The sequence below is a fragment of the Dendrobates tinctorius genome, unplaced genomic scaffold (genome assembly GCF_039654945.1).
Source record: "Dendrobates tinctorius isolate UK_male_01 unplaced genomic scaffold, ASM3965494v1 ptg000254l, whole genome shotgun sequence".
Classification (NCBI taxonomy): Eukaryota; Metazoa; Chordata; class Amphibia; order Anura; family Dendrobatidae; genus Dendrobates; species Dendrobates tinctorius.
This window is the reverse complement of record NW_027361921.1, coordinates 1,782,517-1,802,817: the sequence shown is the minus strand read 5'-3', so window position 1 is coordinate 1,802,817 and position 20,301 is coordinate 1,782,517. Positions and strand designations below refer to the sequence as shown.

Here is a 20,301-nt window from a genome sequence, read left to right as displayed (position 1 = left end):
ACCAACTTAACCAAGATGCTACATCTTCTCAAGAATAAGCTTCCTATCTTAAAGCAGGTGTGTTTTACCTGTGTGCAAACTCAAATTTGCCATTGTTCCAGCCCTACTGATAGTGCAATTGTGAGATTAAGAATCTCATCTAAATGCTGAAAAGGAAGTAAGATTGCTTCAAGCTTGACAACTTAACCAACTTAACCAAGATGCTACATCTTCTCAAGAATAAGCTTTCTATCTTAAAGCAGGTGTGTTTTACCTGTGTGCAAACTCAAATTTGCCATTGTTCCAGCCCTACTGATAGTGCAATTGTGAGATTAAGAATCTCATCTAAATGCTGAAAAGGAAGTAAGATTGCTTCAAGCTTGACAACTTAACCAATGGATTTTATTTTGAAATTCCTCCACTTTCCGCACCTGACTCTCTAAGCAGTCTTTCCAATATATCACATCTTTTTGTGATGTAGACAAGTTGGTCAAAGAGCCTGTTTAGTAAACAGAAAATCTTGATTTCGAATGTCAGCAGTGCTTTCCTTTCTTCATGTCAGTTTGGGGCTGTTAGCCGAAAAAGAAGACTTTCACTTCTGTTTGACATCAAACATGTCTTTCCCAAAGCACTAATAAAGTGTAATTGAGAGAAAAAAACTTTCTGCTTTTGAAATGCTCTAAAAGGAATTAGATGAAATAAGTTTCTTTAGAGAATATAGGATGGCTTCAAGCATTACAAATTAAAACCAGTGGAATTTGAGTAAAACAAAAATTTTGCTTTTGAAATGCTCTAAAAGGAATCAGATGAAATAACTTTCTTTAGAGAATATAGGATGGGCTCAAGCATTACAAATTAAAACCAGTGGAATTACACATTAGATGCTACAAATTTTCATAGCAGTTTTCGGAAAAAGCAGAATAATAAATATTCACCAACAGAACATGTGGTTCTGTGGCTTAGTTGGTTAAAGCGCCTGTCTTGTAAACAGGAGATCCTGAGTTCAACTCTCAGCAGTAACTTGTTTTTGTCTTCTCAAGAATAAGCTTCCTATCTGAAAGCAGGTGTGTTTTACCTGTGTGCAAACTCAAATTTGCCATTGTTCCAGCCCTACTGATAGTGCAATTGTGAGATTAAGAATCTCATCTAAATGCTGAAAAGGAAGTAAGATTGCTTCAAGCTTGACAACTTAACCAATGGATTTTATTTTGAAATGCCTCCACTTTCCGCACCTGACTCTCTAAGCAGTCTTTCCAATATATCACATCTTTTTGTGATGTAGACAAGTTGGTCAAAGAGCCTGTTTAGTAAACAGAAAATCTTGATTTCGAATGTCAGCAGTGCTTTCCTTTCTTCATGTCAGTTTGGGGCTGTTAGCCGAAAAAGAAGACTTTCACTTCTGTTTGACATCAAACATGTCTTTCCCAAAGCACTAATAAAGTGTAATTGAGAGAAAAAAACTTTCTGCTTTTGAAATGCTCTAAAAGGAATTAGATGAAATAAGTTTCTTTAGAGAATATAGGATGGCTTCAAGCATTACAAATTAAAACCAGTGGAATTTGAGTAAAACAAAAATTTTGCTTTTGAAATGCTCTAAAAGGAATCAGATGAAATAACTTTCTTTAGAGAATATAGGATGGGCTCAAGCATTACAAATTAAAACCAGTGGAATTACACATTAGATGCTACAAATTTTCATAGCAGTTTTCGGAAAAAGCAGAATAATAAATATTCACCAACAGAACATGTGGTTCTGTGGCTTAGTTGGTTAAAGCGCCTGTCTTGTAAACAGGAGATCCTGAGTTCAACTCTCAGCAGTAACTTGTTTTTGTCTTCTCAAGAATAAGCTTCCTATCTTAAAGCAGGTGTGTTTTACCTGTGTGCAAACTCAAATTTGCCATTGTTCCAGCTCTACTGATAGTGCAATTGTGAGATTAAGAATCTCATCTAAATGCTGAAAAGGAAGTAAGATTGCTTCAAGCTTGACAACTTAACCAATGGATTTTATTTTGAAATGCCTCCACTTTCCGCACCTGACTCTCTAAGCAGTCTTTCCAATATATCACATCTTTTTGTGATGTAGACAAGTTGGTCAAAGAGCCTGTTTAGTAAACAGAAAATCTTGATTTCGAATGTCAGCAGTGCTTTCCTTTCTTCATGTCAGTTTGGGGCTGTTAGCCGAAAAAGAGGACTTTCACTTTTGTTTGACATCAAACATGTCTTTCCCAAAGCACTAATAAAGTGTAATTGAGAGAAAAAAAACTTTCTGCTTTTGAAATGCTCTAAAAGGAATTAGATGAAATAAGTTTCTTTAGAGAATATAGGATGGCTTCAAGCATTACAAATTAAAACCAGTGGAATTTGAGTAAAAAAAAAAATTTTGCTTTTGAAATGCTCTAAAAGGAATCAGATGAAATAACTTTCTTTAGAGAATATAGGATGGGCTCAAGCATTACAAATTAAAACCAGTGGAATTACACATTAGATGCTACAAATTTTCATAGCAGTTTTCAGAAAAAGCAGAATAATAAATATTCACACATGAAAATTGGGGTGCTGTGGCTTAGTTGGTTAAAGTGCCTGTCTTGTAAACAGGAGAGCCTGAGTTCAACTCTCAGCAGTACCTTGTTTTCATCTTCTCAAGAATAAGCTTCCTATCTTAAAGCAGGTCTTTTACCTGTGTGCAAATTCAAATTTGCCATTGTTCCAGCCCTACTGATAGTGCAATTGTGAGATTAAGAATCTCATCTAAATGCTGAAAAGGAAGTAAGATTGCTTCAAGCTTGACAACTTAACCAACTTAACCAAGATGCTACATCTTCTCAAGAATAAGCTTCCTATCTTAAAGCAGGTGTGTTTTACCTGTGTGCAAACTCAAATTTGCCATTGTTCCAGCCCTACTGATAGTGCAATTGTGAGATTAAGAATCTCATCTAAATGCTGAAAAGGAAGTAAGATTGCTTCAAGCTTGACAACTTAACCAACTTAACCAAGATGCTACATCTTCTCAAGAATAAGCTTTCTATCTTAAAGCAGGTATGTTTTACCTGTGTGCAAACTCAAATTTGCCATTGTTCCAGCCCTACTGATAGTGCAATTGTGAGATTAAGAATCTCATCTAAATGCTGAAAAGGAAGTAAGATTGCTTCAAGCTTGACAACTTAACCAATGGATTTTATTTTGAAATTCCTCCACTTTCCTCACCTGACTCTCTAAGCAGTCTTTCCAATATATCACATCTTTTTGTGATGTAGACAAGTTGGTCAAAGAGCCTGTTTAAAATCTTGAAATCAGAAAATCTTGATTTCGAATGTCAGCAGTGCTTTCCTTTCTTCATGTCAGTTTGGGGCTGTTAGCCGAAAAAGAAGACTTTCACTTCTGTTTGACATCAAACATGTCTTTCCCAAAGCACTAATAAAGTGTAATTGAGAGAAAAAAACTTTCTGCTTTTGAAATGCTCTAAAAGGAATTAGATGAAATAAGTTTCTTTAGAGAATATAGGATGGCTTCAAGCATTACAAATTAAAACCAGTGGAATTTGAGTAAAAAAAAAATTTTGCTTTTGAAATGCTCTAAAAGGAATCAGATGAAATAACTTTCTTTAGAGAATATAGGATGGGCTCAAGCATTACAAATTAAAACCAGTGGAATTACACATTAGATGCTACAAATTTTCATAGCAGTTTTCGGAAAAAGCAGAATAATAAATATTCACCAACATAACATGTGGTTCTGTGGCTTAGTTGGTTAAAGCGCCTGTCTTGTAAACAGGAGATCCTGAGTTCAACTCTCAGCAGTAACTTGTTTTTGTCTTCTCAAGAATAAGCTTCCTATCTTAAAGCAGGTGTGTTTTACCTGTGTGCAAACTCAAATTTGCCATTGTTCCAGCTCTACTGATAGTGCAATTGTGAGATTAAGAATCTCATCTAAATGCTGAAAAGGAAGTAAGATTGCTTCAAGCTTGACAACTTAACCAATGGATTTTATTTTGAAATGCCTCCACTTTCCGCACCTGACTCTCTAAGCAGTCTTTCCAATATATCACATCTTTTTGTGATGTAGACAAGTTGGTCAAAGAGCCTGTTTAGTAAACAGAAAATCTTGATTTCGAATGTCAGCAGTGCTTTCCTTTCTTCATGTCAGTTTGGGGCTGTTAGCCGAAAAAGAAGACTTTCACTTCTGTTTGACATCAAACATGTCTTTCCCAAAGCACTAATAAAGTGTAATTGAGAGAAAAAAACTTTCTGCTTTTGAAATGCTCTAAAAGGAATTAGATGAAATAAGTTTCTTTAGAGAATATAGGATGGCTTCAAGCATTACAAATTAAAACCAGTGGAATTTGAGTAAAACAAAAATTTTGCTTTTGAAATGCTCTAAAAGGAATCAGATGAAATAACTTTCTTTAGAGAATATAGGATGGGCTCAAGCATTACAAATTAAAACCAGTGGAATTACACATTAGATGCTACAAATTTTCATAGCAGTTTTCGGAAAAAGCAGAATAATAAATATTCACCAACAGAACATGTGGTTCTGTGGCTTAGTTGGTTAAAGCGCCTGTCTTGTAAACAGGAGATCCTGAGTTCAACTCTCAGCAGTAACTTGTTTTTGTCTTCTCAAGAATAAGCTTCCTATCTGAAAGCAGGTGTGTTTTACCTGTGTGCAAACTCAAATTTGCCATTGTTCCAGCCCTACTGATAGTGCAATTGTGAGATTAAGAATCTCATCTAAATGCTGAAAAGGAAGTAAGATTGCTTCAAGCTTGACAACTTAACCAATGGATTTTATTTTGAAATGCCTCCACTTTCCGCACCTGACTCTCTAAGCAGTCTTTCCAATATATCACATCTTTTTGTGATGTAGACAAGTTGGTCAAAGAGCCTGTTTAGTAAACAGAAAATCTTGATTTCGAATGTCAGCAGTGCTTTCCTTTCTTCATGTCAGTTTGGGGCTGTTAGCCGAAAAAGAAGACTTTCACTTCTGTTTGACATCAAACATGTCTTTCCCAAAGCACTAATAAAGTGTAATTGAGAGAAAAAAACTTTCTGCTTTTGAAATGCTCTAAAAGGAATTAGATGAAATAAGTTTCTTTAGAGAATATAGGATGGCTTCAAGCATTACAAATTAAAACCAGTGGAATTTGAGTAAAACAAAAATTTTGCTTTTGAAATGCTCTAAAAGGAATCAGATGAAATAACTTTCTTTAGAGAATATAGGATGGGCTCAAGCATTACAAATTAAAACCAGTGGAATTACACATTAGATGCTACAAATTTTCATAGCAGTTTTCGGAAAAAGCAGAATAATAAATATTCACCAACAGAACATGTGGTTCTGTGGCTTAGTTGGTTAAAGCGCCTGTCTTGTAAACAGGAGATCCTGAGTTCAACTCTCAGCAGTAACTTGTTTTTGTCTTCTCAAGAATAAGCTTCCTATCTTAAAGCAGGTGTGTTTTACCTGTGTGCAAACTCAAATTTGCCATTGTTCCAGCTCTACTGATAGTGCAATTGTGAGATTAAGAATCTCATCTAAATGCTGAAAAGGAAGTAAGATTGCTTCAAGCTTGACAACTTAACCAATGGATTTTATTTTGAAATGCCTCCACTTTCCGCACCTGACTCTCTAAGCAGTCTTTCCAATATATCACATCTTTTTGTGATGTAGACAAGTTGGTCAAAGAGCCTGTTTAGTAAACAGAAAATCTTGATTTCGAATGTCAGCAGTGCTTTCCTTTCTTCATGTCAGTTTGGGGCTGTTAGCCGAAAAAGAAGACTTTCACTTCTGTTTGACATCAAACATGTCTTTCCCAAAGCACTAATAAAGTGTAATTGAGAGAAAAAAACTTTCTGCTTTTGAAATGCTCTAAAAGGAATTAGATGAAATAAGTTTCTTTAGAGAATATAGGATGGCTTCAAGCATTACAAATTAAAACCAGTGGAATTTGAGTAAAACAAAAATTTTGCTTTTGAAATGCTCTAAAAGGAATCAGATGAAATAACTTTCTTTAGAGAATATAGGATGGGCTCAAGCATTACAAATTAAAACCAGTGGAATTACACATTAGATGCTACAAATTTTCATAGCAGTTTTCGGAAAAAGCAGAATAATAAATATTCACCAACAGAACATGTGGTTCTGTGGCTTAGTTGGTTAAAGCGCCTGTCTTGTAAACAGGAGATCCTGAGTTCAACTCTCAGCAGTAACTTGTTTTTGTCTTCTCAAGAATAAGCTTCCTATCTTAAAGCAGGTGTGTTTTACCTGTGTGCAAACTCAAATTTGCCATTGTTCCAGCTCTACTGATAGTGCAATTGTGAGATTAAGAATCTCATCTAAATGCTGAAAAGGAAGTAAGATTGCTTCAAGCTTGACAACTTAACCAATGGATTTTATTTTGAAATGCCTCCACTTTCCGCACCTGACTCTCTAAGCAGTCTTTCCAATATATCACATCTTTTTGTGATGTAGACAAGTTGGTCAAAGAGCCTGTTTAGTAAACAGAAAATCTTGATTTCGAATGTCAGCAGTGCTTTCCTTTCTTCATGTCAGTTTGGGGCTGTTAGCCGAAAAAGAGGACTTTCACTTTTGTTTGACATCAAACATGTCTTTCCCAAAGCACTAATAAAGTGTAATTGAGAGAAAAAAAACTTTCTGCTTTTGAAATGCTCTAAAAGGAATTAGATGAAATAAGTTTCTTTAGAGAATATAGGATGGCTTCAAGCATTACAAATTAAAACCAGTGGAATTTGAGTAAAAAAAAAAATTTTGCTTTTGAAATGCTCTAAAAGGAATCAGATGAAATAACTTTCTTTAGAGAATATAGGATGGGCTCAAGCATTACAAATTAAAACCAGTGGAATTACACATTAGATGCTACAAATTTTCATAGCAGTTTTCAGAAAAAGCAGAATAATAAATATTCACACATGAAAATTGGGGTGCTGTGGCTTAGTTGGTTAAAGTGCCTGTCTTGTAAACAGGAGAGCCTGAGTTCAACTCTCAGCAGTACCTTGTTTTCATCTTCTCAAGAATAAGCTTCCTATCTTAAAGCAGGTCTTTTACCTGTGTGCAAATTCAAATTTGCCATTGTTCCAGCCCTACTGATAGTGCAATTGTGAGATTAAGAATCTCATCTAAATGCTGAAAAGGAAGTAAGATTGCTTCAAGCTTGACAACTTAACCAACTTAACCAAGATGCTACATCTTCTCAAGAATAAGCTTCCTATCTTAAAGCAGGTGTGTTTTACCTGTGTGCAAACTCAAATTTGCCATTGTTCCAGCCCTACTGATAGTGCAATTGTGAGATTAAGAATCTCATCTAAATGCTGAAAAGGAAGTAAGATTGCTTCAAGCTTGACAACTTAACCAACTTAACCAAGATGCTACATCTTCTCAAGAATAAGCTTTCTATCTTAAAGCAGGTATGTTTTACCTGTGTGCAAACTCAAATTTGCCATTGTTCCAGCCCTACTGATAGTGCAATTGTGAGATTAAGAATCTCATCTAAATGCTGAAAAGGAAGTAAGATTGCTTCAAGCTTGACAACTTAACCAATGGATTTTATTTTGAAATTCCTCCACTTTCCTCACCTGACTCTCTAAGCAGTCTTTCCAATATATCACATCTTTTTGTGATGTAGACAAGTTGGTCAAAGAGCCTGTTTAAAATCTTGAAATCAGAAAATCTTGATTTCGAATGTCAGCAGTGCTTTCCTTTCTTCATGTCAGTTTGGGGCTGTTAGCCGAAAAAGAAGACTTTCACTTCTGTTTGACATCAAACATGTCTTTCCCAAAGCACTAATAAAGTGTAATTGAGAGAAAAAAACTTTCTGCTTTTGAAATGCTCTAAAAGGAATTAGATGAAATAAGTTTCTTTAGAGAATATAGGATGGCTTCAAGCATTACAAATTAAAACCAGTGGAATTTGAGTAAAAAAAAAATTTTGCTTTTGAAATGCTCTAAAAGGAATCAGATGAAATAACTTTCTTTAGAGAATATAGGATGGGCTCAAGCATTACAAATTAAAACCAGTGGAATTACACATTAGATGCTACAAATTTTCATAGCAGTTTTCGGAAAAAGCAGAATAATAAATATTCACCAACATAACATGTGGTTCTGTGGCTTAGTTGGTTAAAGCGCCTGTCTTGTAAACAGGAGATCCTGAGTTCAACTCTCAGCAGTAACTTGTTTTTGTCTTCTCAAGAATAAGCTTCCTATCTTAAAGCAGGTGTGTTTTACCTGTGTGCAAACTCAAATTTGCAATTGTTCCAGCTCTACTGATAGTGCAATTGTGAGATTAAGAATCTCATCTAAATGCTGAAAAGGAAGTAAGATTGCTTCAAGCTTGACAACTTAACCAATGGATTTTATTTTGAAATGCCTCCACTTTCCGCACCTGACTCTCTAAGCAGTCTTTCCAATATATCACATCTTTTTGTGATGTAGACAAGTTGGTCAAAGAGCCTGTTTAGTAAACAGAAAATCTTGATTTCGAATGTCAGCAGTGCTTTCCTTTCTTCATGTCAGTTTGGGGCTGTTAGCCGAAAAAGAAGACTTTCACTTCTGTTTGACATCAAACATGTCTTTCCCAAAGCACTAATAAAGTGTAATTGAGAGAAAAAAACTTTCTGCTTTTGAAATGCTCTAAAAGGAATTAGATGAAATAAGTTTCTTTAGAGAATATAGGATGGCTTCAAGCATTACAAATTAAAACCAGTGGAATTTGAGTAAAACAAAAATTTTGCTTTTGAAATGCTCTAAAAGGAATCAGATGAAATAACTTTCTTTAGAGAATATAGGATGGGCTCAAGCATTACAAATTAAAACCAGTGGAATTACACATTAGATGCTACAAATTTTCATAGCAGTTTTCGGAAAAAGCAGAATAATAAATATTCACCAACAGAACATGTGGTTCTGTGGCTTAGTTGGTTAAAGCGCCTGTCTTGTAAACAGGAGATCCTGAGTTCAACTCTCAGCAGTAACTTGTTTTTGTCTTCTCAAGAATAAGCTTCCTATCTGAAAGCAGGTGTGTTTTACCTGTGTGCAAACTCAAATTTGCCATTGTTCCAGCCCTACTGATAGTGCAATTGTGAGATTAAGAATCTCATCTAAATGCTGAAAAGGAAGTAAGATTGCTTCAAGCTTGACAACTTAACCAATGGATTTTATTTTGAAATGCCTCCACTTTCCGCACCTGACTCTCTAAGCAGTCTTTCCAATATATCACATCTTTTTGTGATGTAGACAAGTTGGTCAAAGAGCCTGTTTAGTAAACAGAAAATCTTGATTTCGAATGTCAGCAGTGCTTTCCTTTCTTCATGTCAGTTTGGGGCTGTTAGCCGAAAAAGAAGACTTTCACTTCTGTTTGACATCAAACATGTCTTTCCCAAAGCACTAATAAAGTGTAATTGAGAGAAAAAAACTTTCTGCTTTTGAAATGCTCTAAAAGGAATTAGATGAAATAAGTTTCTTTAGAGAATATAGGATGGCTTCAAGCATTACAAATTAAAACCAGTGGAATTTGAGTAAAACAAAAATTTTGCTTTTGAAATGCTCTAAAAGGAATCAGATGAAATAACTTTCTTTAGAGAATATAGGATGGGCTCAAGCATTACAAATTAAAACCAGTGGAATTACACATTAGATGCTACAAATTTTCATAGCAGTTTTCGGAAAAAGCAGAATAATAAATATTCACCAACAGAACATGTGGTTCTGTGGCTTAGTTGGTTAAAGCGCCTGTCTTGTAAACAGGAGATCCTGAGTTCAACTCTCAGCAGTAACTTGTTTTTGTCTTCTCAAGAATAAGCTTCCTATCTGAAAGCAGGTGTGTTTTACCTGTGTGCAAACTCAAATTTGCCATTGTTCCAGCCCTACTGATAGTGCAATTGTGAGATTAAGAATCTCATCTAAATGCTGAAAAGGAAGTAAGATTGCTTCAAGCTTGACAACTTAACCAATGGATTTTATTTTGAAATGCCTCCACTTTCCGCACCTGACTCTCTAAGCAGTCTTTCCAATATATCACATCTTTTTGTGATGTAGACAAGTTGGTCAAAGAGCCTGTTTAGTAAACAGAAAATCTTGATTTCGAATGTCAGCAGTGCTTTCCTTTCTTCATGTCAGTTTGGGGCTGTTAGCCGAAAAAGAAGACTTTCACTTCTGTTTGACATCAAACATGTCTTTCCCAAAGCACTAATAAAGTGTAATTGAGAGAAAAAAACTTTCTGCTTTTGAAATGCTCTAAAAGGAATTAGATGAAATAAGTTTCTTTAGAGAATATAGGATGGCTTCAAGCATTACAAATTAAAACCAGTGGAATTTGAGTAAAACAAAAATTTTGCTTTTGAAATGCTCTAAAAGGAATCAGATGAAATAACTTTCTTTAGAGAATATAGGATGGGCTCAAGCATTACAAATTAAAACCAGTGGAATTACACATTAGATGCTACAAATTTTCATAGCAGTTTTCGGAAAAAGCAGAATAATAAATATTCACCAACAGAACATGTGGTTCTGTGGCTTAGTTGGTTAAAGCGCCTGTCTTGTAAACAGGAGATCCTGAGTTCAACTCTCAGCAGTAACTTGTTTTTGTCTTCTCAAGAATAAGCTTCCTATCTTAAAGCAGGTGTGTTTTACCTGTGTGCAAACTCAAATTTGCCATTGTTCCAGCTCTACTGATAGTGCAATTGTGAGATTAAGAATCTCATCTAAATGCTGAAAAGGAAGTAAGATTGCTTCAAGCTTGACAACTTAACCAATGGATTTTATTTTGAAATGCCTCCACTTTCCGCACCTGACTCTCTAAGCAGTCTTTCCAATATATCACATCTTTTTGTGATGTAGACAAGTTGGTCAAAGAGCCTGTTTAGTAAACAGAAAATCTTGATTTCGAATGTCAGCAGTGCTTTCCTTTCTTCATGTCAGTTTGGGGCTGTTAGCCGAAAAAGAAGACTTTCACTTCTGTTTGACATCAAACATGTCTTTCCCAAAGCACTAATAAAGTGTAATTGAGAGAAAAAAACTTTCTGCTTTTGAAATGCTCTAAAAGGAATTAGATGAAATAAGTTTCTTTAGAGAATATAGGATGGCTTCAAGCATTACAAATTAAAACCAGTGGAATTTGAGTAAAACAAAAATTTTGCTTTTGAAATGCTCTAAAAGGAATCAGATGAAATAACTTTCTTTAGAGAATATAGGATGGGCTCAAGCATTACAAATTAAAACCAGTGGAATTACACATTAGATGCTACAAATTTTCATAGCAGTTTTCGGAAAAAGCAGAATAATAAATATTCACCAACAGAACATGTGGTTCTGTGGCTTAGTTGGTTAAAGCGCCTGTCTTGTAAACAGGAGATCCTGAGTTCAACTCTCAGCAGTAACTTGTTTTTGTCTTCTCAAGAATAAGCTTCCTATCTGAAAGCAGGTGTGTTTTACCTGTGTGCAAACTCAAATTTGCCATTGTTCCAGCCCTACTGATAGTGCAATTGTGAGATTAAGAATCTCATCTAAATGCTGAAAAGGAAGTAAGATTGCTTCAAGCTTGACAACTTAACCAATGGATTTTATTTTGAAATGCCTCCACTTTCCGCACCTGACTCTCTAAGCAGTCTTTCCAATATATCACATCTTTTTGTGATGTAGACAAGTTGGTCAAAGAGCCTGTTTAGTAAACAGAAAATCTTGATTTCGAATGTCAGCAGTGCTTTCCTTTCTTCATGTCAGTTTGGGGCTGTTAGCCGAAAAAGAAGACTTTCACTTCTGTTTGACATCAAACATGTCTTTCCCAAAGCACTAATAAAGTGTAATTGAGAGAAAAAAACTTTCTGCTTTTGAAATGCTCTAAAAGGAATTAGATGAAATAAGTTTCTTTAGAGAATATAGGATGGCTTCAAGCATTACAAATTAAAACCAGTGGAATTTGAGTAAAACAAAAATTTTGCTTTTGAAATGCTCTAAAAGGAATCAGATGAAATAACTTTCTTTAGAGAATATAGGATGGGCTCAAGCATTACAAATTAAAACCAGTGGAATTACACATTAGATGCTACAAATTTTCATAGCAGTTTTCGGAAAAAGCAGAATAATAAATATTCACCAACAGAACATGTGGTTCTGTGGCTTAGTTGGTTAAAGCGCCTGTCTTGTAAACAGGAGATCCTGAGTTCAACTCTCAGCAGTAACTTGTTTTTGTCTTCTCAAGAATAAGCTTCCTATCTTAAAGCAGGTGTGTTTTACCTGTGTGCAAACTCAAATTTGCCATTGTTCCAGCTCTACTGATAGTGCAATTGTGAGATTAAGAATCTCATCTAAATGCTGAAAAGGAAGTAAGATTGCTTCAAGCTTGACAACTTAACCAATGGATTTTATTTTGAAATGCCTCCACTTTCCGCACCTGACTCTCTAAGCAGTCTTTCCAATATATCACATCTTTTTGTGATGTAGACAAGTTGGTCAAAGAGCCTGTTTAGTAAACAGAAAATCTTGATTTCGAATGTCAGCAGTGCTTTCCTTTCTTCATGTCAGTTTGGGGCTGTTAGCCGAAAAAGAAGACTTTCACTTCTGTTTGACATCAAACATGTCTTTCCCAAAGCACTAATAAAGTGTAATTGAGAGAAAAAAACTTTCTGCTTTTGAAATGCTCTAAAAGGAATTAGATGAAATAAGTTTCTTTAGAGAATATAGGATGGCTTCAAGCATTACAAATTAAAACCAGTGGAATTTGAGTAAAACAAAAATTTTGCTTTTGAAATGCTCTAAAAGGAATCAGATGAAATAACTTTCTTTAGAGAATATAGGATGGGCTCAAGCATTACAAATTAAAACCAGTGGAATTACACATTAGATGCTACAAATTTTCATAGCAGTTTTCGGAAAAAGCAGAATAATAAATATTCACCAACAGAACATGTGGTTCTGTGGCTTAGTTGGTTAAAGCGCCTGTCTTGTAAACAGGAGATCCTGAGTTCAACTCTCAGCAGTAACTTGTTTTTGTCTTCTCAAGAATAAGCTTCCTATCTTAAAGCAGGTGTGTTTTACCTGTGTGCAAACTCAAATTTGCCATTGTTCCAGCTCTACTGATAGTGCAATTGTGAGATTAAGAATCTCATCTAAATGCTGAAAAGGAAGTAAGATTGCTTCAAGCTTGACAACTTAACCAATGGATTTTATTTTGAAATGCCTCCACTTTCCGCACCTGACTCTCTAAGCAGTCTTTCCAATATATCACATCTTTTTGTGATGTAGACAAGTTGGTCAAAGAGCCTGTTTAGTAAACAGAAAATCTTGATTTCGAATGTCAGCAGTGCTTTCCTTTCTTCATGTCAGTTTGGGGCTGTTAGCCGAAAAAGAGGACTTTCACTTTTGTTTGACATCAAACATGTCTTTCCCAAAGCACTAATAAAGTGTAATTGAGAGAAAAAAAACTTTCTGCTTTTGAAATGCTCTAAAAGGAATTAGATGAAATAAGTTTCTTTAGAGAATATAGGATGGCTTCAAGCATTACAAATTAAAACCAGTGGAATTTGAGTAAAAAAAAAAATTTTGCTTTTGAAATGCTCTAAAAGGAATCAGATGAAATAACTTTCTTTAGAGAATATAGGATGGGCTCAAGCATTACAAATTAAAACCAGTGGAATTACACATTAGATGCTACAAATTTTCATAGCAGTTTTCAGAAAAAGCAGAATAATAAATATTCACACATGAAAATTGGGGTGCTGTGGCTTAGTTGGTTAAAGTGCCTGTCTTGTAAACAGGAGAGCCTGAGTTCAACTCTCAGCAGTACCTTGTTTTCATCTTCTCAAGAATAAGCTTCCTATCTTAAAGCAGGTCTTTTACCTGTGTGCAAATTCAAATTTGCCATTGTTCCAGCCCTACTGATAGTGCAATTGTGAGATAAAGAATCTCATCTAAATGCTGAAAAGGAAGTAAGATTGCTTCAAGCTTGACAACTTAACCAACTTAACCAAGATGCTACATCTTCTCAAGAATAAGCTTCCTATCTTAAAGCAGGTGTGTTTTACCTGTGTGCAAACTCAAATTTGCCATTGTTCCAGCCCTACTGATAGTGCAATTGTGAGATTAAGAATCTCATCTAAATGCTGAAAAGGAAGTAAGATTGCTTCAAGCTTGACAACTTAACCAACTTAACCAAGATGCTACATCTTCTCAAGAATAAGCTTTCTATCTTAAAGCAGGTATGTTTTACCTGTGTGCAAACTCAAATTTGCCATTGTTCCAGCCCTACTGATAGTGCAATTGTGAGATTAAGAATCTCATCTAAATGCTGAAAAGGAAGTAAGATTGCTTCAAGCTTGACAACTTAACCAATGGATTTTATTTTGAAATTCCTCCACTTTCCTCACCTGACTCTCTAAGCAGTCTTTCCAATATATCACATCTTTTTGTGATGTAGACAAGTTGGTCAAAGAGCCTGTTTAAAATCTTGAAATCAGAAAATCTTGATTTCGAATGTCAGCAGTGCTTTCCTTTCTTCATGTCAGTTTGGGGCTGTTAGCCGAAAAAGAAGACTTTCACTTCTGTTTGACATCAAACATGTCTTTCCCAAAGCACTAATAAAGTGTAATTGAGAGAAAAAAACTTTCTGCTTTTGAAATGCTCTAAAAGGAATTAGATGAAATAAGTTTCTTTAGAGAATATAGGATGGCTTCAAGCATTACAAATTAAAACCAGTGGAATTTGAGTAAAAAAAAAATTTTGCTTTTGAAATGCTCTAAAAGGAATCAGATGAAATAACTTTCTTTAGAGAATATAGGATGGGCTCAAGCATTACAAATTAAAACCAGTGGAATTACACATTAGATGCTACAAATTTTCATAGCAGTTTTCGGAAAAAGCAGAATAATAAATATTCACCAACATAACATGTGGTTCTGTGGCTTAGTTGGTTAAAGCGCCTGTCTTGTAAACAGGAGATCCTGAGTTCAACTCTCAGCAGTAACTTGTTTTTGTCTTCTCAAGAATAAGCTTCCTATCTTAAAGCAGGTGTGTTTTACCTGTGTGCAAACTCAAATTTGCAATTGTTCCAGCTCTACTGATAGTGCAATTGTGAGATTAAGAATCTCATCTAAATGCTGAAAAGGAAGTAAGATTGCTTCAAGCTTGACAACTTAACCAATGGATTTTATTTTGAAATGCCTCCACTTTCCGCACCTGACTCTCTAAGCAGTCTTTCCAATATATCACATCTTTTTGTGATGTAGACAAGTTGGTCAAAGAGCCTGTTTAGTAAACAGAAAATCTTGATTTCGAATGTCAGCAGTGCTTTCCTTTCTTCATGTCAGTTTGGGGCTGTTAGCCGAAAAAGAAGACTTTCACTTCTGTTTGACATCAAACATGTCTTTCCCAAAGCACTAATAAAGTGTAATTGAGAGAAAAAAACTTTCTGCTTTTGAAATGCTCTAAAAGGAATTAGATGAAATAAGTTTCTTTAGAGAATATAGGATGGCTTCAAGCATTACAAATTAAAACCAGTGGAATTTGAGTAAAACAAAAATTTTGCTTTTGAAATGCTCTAAAAGGAATCAGATGAAATAACTTTCTTTAGAGAATATAGGATGGGCTCAAGCATTACAAATTAAAACCAGTGGAATTACACATTAGATGCTACAAATTTTCATAGCAGTTTTCGGAAAAAGCAGAATAATAAATATTCACCAACAGAACATGTGGTTCTGTGGCTTAGTTGGTTAAAGCGCCTGTCTTGTAAACAGGAGATCCTGAGTTCAACTCTCAGCAGTAACTTGTTTTTGTCTTCTCAAGAATAAGCTTCCTATCTGAAAGCAGGTGTGTTTTACCTGTGTGCAAACTCAAATTTGCCATTGTTCCAGCCCTACTGATAGTGCAATTGTGAGATTAAGAATCTCATCTAAATGCTGAAAAGGAAGTAAGATTGCTTCAAGCTTGACAACTTAACCAATGGATTTTATTTTGAAATGCCTCCACTTTCCGCACCTGACTCTCTAAGCAGTCTTTCCAATATATCACATCTTTTTGTGATGTAGACAAGTTGGTCAAAGAGCCTGTTTAGTAAACAGAAAATCTTGATTTCGAATGTCAGCAGTGCTTTCCTTTCTTCATGTCAGTTTGGGGCTGTTAGCCGAAAAAGAAGACTTTCACTTCTGTTTGACATCAAACATGTCTTTCCCAAAGCACTAATAAAGTGTAATTGAGAGAAAAAAACTTTCTGCTTTTGAAATGCTCTAAAAGGAATTAGATGAAATAAGTTTCTTTAGAGAATATAGGATGGCTTCAAGCATTACAAATTAAAACCAGTGGAATTTGAGTAAAACAAAAATTTTGCTTTTGAAATGCTCTAAAAGGAATCAGATGAAATAACTTTCTTTAGAGAATATAGGATGGGCTCAAGCATTACAAATTAAAACCAGTGGAATTACACATTAGATGCTACAAATTTTCATAGCAGTTTTCGGAAAAAGCAGAATAATAAATATTCACCAACAGAACATGTGGTTCTGTGGCTTAGTTGGTTAAAGTGCCTGTCTTGTAAACAGGAGAGCCTGAGTTCAACTCTCAGCAGTACCTTGTTTTCATCTTCTCAAGAATAAGCTTCCTATCTTAAAGCAGGTCTTTTACCTGTGTGCAAATTCAAATTTGCCATTGTTCCAGCCCTACTGATAGTGCAATTGTGAGATTAAGAATCTCATCTAAATGCTGAAAAGGAAGTAAGATTGCTTCAAGCTTGACAACTTAACCAACTTAACCAAGATGCTACATCTTCTCAAGAATAAGCTTCCTATCTTAAAGCAGGTGTGTTTTACCTGTGTGCAAACTCAAATTTGCCATTGTTCCAGCCCTACTGATAGTGCAATTGTGAGATTAAGAATCTCATCTAAATGCTGAAAAGGAAGTAAGATTGCTTCAAGCTTACCAACTTAACCAAGATGCTACATCTTCTCAAGAATAAGCTTTCTATCTTAAAGCAGGTGTGTTTTACCTGTGTGCAAACTCAAATTTGCCATTGTTCCAGCCCTACTGATAGTGCAATTGTGAGATTAAGAATCTCATCTAAATGCTGAAAAGGAAGTAAGATTGCTTCAAGCTTGACAACTTAACCAATGGATTTTATTTTGAAATTCCTCCACTTTCCTCACCTGACTCTCTAAGCAGTCTTTCCAATATATCACATCTTTTTGTGATGTAGACAAGTTGGTCAAAGAGCCTGTTTAAAATCTTGAAATCAGAAAATCTTGATTTCGAATGTCAGCAGTGCTTTCCTTTCTTCATGTCAGTTTGGGGCTGTTAGCCGAAAAAGAAGACTTTCACTTCTGTTTGACATCAAACATGTCTTTCCCAAAGCACTAATAAAGTGTAATTGAGAGAAAAAAACTTTCTGCTTTTGAAATGCTCTAAAAGGAATTAGATGAAATAAGTTTCTTTAGAGAATATAGGATGGCTTCAAGCATTACAAATTAAAACCAGTGGAATTTGAGTAAAAAAAAAATTTTGCTTTTGAAATGCTCTAAAAGGAATCAGATGAAATAACTTTCTTTAGAGAATATAGGATGGGCTCAAGCATTACAAATTAAAACCAGTGGAATTACACATTAGATGCTACAAATTTTCATAGCAGTTTTCGGAAAAAGCAGAATAATAAATATTCACCAACATAACATGTGGTTCTGTGGCTTAGTTGGTTAAAGCGCCTGTCTTGTAAACAGGAGATCCTGAGTTCAACTCTCAGCAGTAACTTGTTTTTGTCTTCTCAAGAATAAGCTTCCTATCTTAAAGCAGGTGTGTTTTACCTGTGTGCAAACTCAAATTTGCCATTGTTCCAGCTCTACTGATAGTGCAATTGTGAGATTAAGAATCTCATCTAAATGCTGAAAAGGAAGTAAGATTGCTTCAAGCTTGACAACTTAACCAATGGATTTTATTTTGAAATGCCTCCACTTTCCGCACCTGACTCTCTAAGCAGTCTTTCCAATATATCACATCTTTTTGTGATGTAGACAAGTTGGTCAAAGAGCCTGTTTAGTAAACAGAAAATCTTGATTTCGAATGTCAGCAGTGCTTTCCTTTCTTCATGTCAGTTTGGGGCTGTTAGCCGAAAAAGAGGACTTTCACTTTTGTTTGACATCAAACATGTCTTTCCCAAAGCACTAATAAAGTGTAATTGAGAGAAAAAAAACTTTCTGCTTTTGAAATGCTCTAAAAGGAATTAGATGAAATAAGTTTCTTTAGAGAATATAGGATGGCTTCAAGCATTACAAATTAAAACCAGTGGAATTTGAGTAAAAAAAAAAATTTTGCTTTTGAAATGCTCTAAAAGGAATCAGATGAAATAACTTTCTTTAGAGAATATAGGATGGGCTCAAGCATTACAAATTAAAACCAGTGGAATTACACATTAGATGCTACAAATTTTCATAGCAGTTTTCAGAAAAAGCAGAATAATAAATATTCACACATGAAAATTGGGGTGCTGTGGCTTAGTTGGTTAAAGTGCCTGTCTTGTAAACAGGAGAGCCTGAGTTCAACTCTCAGCAGTACCTTGTTTTCATCTTCTCAAGAATAAGCTTCCTATCTTAAAGCAGGTCTTTTACCTGTGTGCAAATTCAAATTTGCCATTGTTCCAGCCCTACTGATAGTGCAATTGTGAGATTAAGAATCTCATCTAAATGCTGAAAAGGAAGTAAGATTGCTTCAAGCTTGACAACTTAACCAACTTAACCAAGATGCTACATCTTCTCAAGAATAAGCTTCCTATCTTAAAGCAGGTGTGTTTTACCTGTGTGCAAACTCAAATTTGCCATTGTTCCAGCCCTACTGATAGTGCAATTGTGAGATTAAGAATCTCATCTAAATGCTGAAAAGGAAGTAAGATTGCTTCAAGCTTGACAACTTAACCAACTTAACCAAGATGCTACATCTTCTCAAGAATAAGCTTTCTATCTTAAAGCAGGTGTGTTTTACCTGTGTGCAAACTCAAATTTGCCATTGTTCCAGCCCTACTGATAGTGCAATTGTGAGATTAAGAATCTCATCTAAATGCTGAAAAGGAAGTAAGATTGCTTCAAGCTTGACAACTTAACCAATGGATTTTATTTTGAAATTCCTCCACTTTCCTCACCTGACTCTCTAAGCAGTCTTTCCAATATATCACATCTTTTTGTGATGTAGACAAGTTGGTCAAAGAGCCTGTTTAAAATCTTGAAATCAGAAAATCTTGATTTCGAATGTCAGCAGTGCTTTCCTTTCTTCATGTCAGTTTGGGGCTGTTAGCCGAAAAAGAAGACTTTCACTTCTGTTTGACATCAAACATGTCTTTCCCAAAGCACTAATAAAGTGTAATTGAGAGAAAAAAACTTTCTGCTTTTGAAATGCTCTAAAAGGAATTAGATGAAATAAGTTTCTTTAGAGAATATAGGATGGCTTCAAGCATTACAAATTAAAACCAGTGGAATTTGAGTAAAAAAAAAATTTTGCTTTTGAAATGCTCTAAAAGGAATCAGATGAAATAACTTTCTTTAGAGAATATAGGATGGGCTCAAGCATTACAAATTAAAACCAGTGGAATTACACATTAGATGCTACAAATTTTCATAGCAGTTTTAGGAAAAAGCAGAATAATAAATATTCACCAACAGAACATGTGGTTCTGTGGCTTAGTTGGTTAAAGCGCCTGTCTTGTAAACAGGAGATCCTGAGTTCAACTCTCAGCAGTAACTTGTTTTTGTCTTCTCAAGAATAAGCTTCCTATCTGAAAGCAGGTGTGTTTTACCTGTGTGCAAACTCAAATTTGCCATTGTTCCAGCCCTACTGATAGTGCAATTGTGAGATTAAGAATCTCATCTAAATGCTGAAAAGGAAGTAAGATTGCTTCAAGCTTGACAACTTAACCAATGGATTTTATTTTGAAATGCCTCCACTTTCCGCACCTGACTCTCTAAGCAGTCTTTCCAATATATCACATCTTTTTGTGATGTAGACAAGTTGGTCAAAGAGCCTGTTTAGTAAACAGAAAATCTTGATTTCGAATGTCAGCAGTGCTTTCCTTTCTTCATGTCAGTTTGGGGCTGTTAGCCGAAAAAGAGGACTTTCACTTTTGTTTGACATCAAACATGTCTTTCCCAAAGCACTAATAAAGTGTAATTGAGAGAAAAAAAACTTTCTGCTTTTGAAATGCTCTAAAAGGAATTAGATGAAATAAGTTTCTTTAGAGAATATAGGATGGCTTCAAGCATTACAAATTAAAACCAGTGGAATTTGAGTAAAAAAAAAATTTTGCTTTTGAAATGCTCTAAAAGGAATCAGATGAAATAACTTTCTTTAG

The 20,301-nt window shown here is 35.0% G+C and overlaps 4 non-coding genes across 4 annotated transcripts; all 4 read left to right on the top strand.

Annotated features, from left to right (window-relative positions):
* Positions 1-2,531: 2,531 nt before the first annotated feature.
* On the top strand, positions 2,532-2,605 carry TRNAT-UGU (transfer RNA threonine (anticodon UGU)). The gene has a single exon. It is a non-coding gene; the product is annotated as a tRNA-Thr (tRNA).
* A 4,308-nt stretch (positions 2,606-6,913) lies between these two features.
* On the top strand, positions 6,914-6,987 carry TRNAT-UGU (transfer RNA threonine (anticodon UGU)). The gene has a single exon. It is a non-coding gene; the product is annotated as a tRNA-Thr (tRNA).
* A 6,711-nt stretch (positions 6,988-13,698) lies between these two features.
* TRNAT-UGU (transfer RNA threonine (anticodon UGU)) lies at positions 13,699-13,772 on the top strand. The gene has a single exon. It is a non-coding gene; the product is annotated as a tRNA-Thr (tRNA).
* A 4,674-nt stretch (positions 13,773-18,446) lies between these two features.
* TRNAT-UGU (transfer RNA threonine (anticodon UGU)) lies at positions 18,447-18,520 on the top strand. The gene has a single exon. It is a non-coding gene; the product is annotated as a tRNA-Thr (tRNA).
* The last annotated feature ends 1,781 nt before the right edge of the window (positions 18,521-20,301 follow it).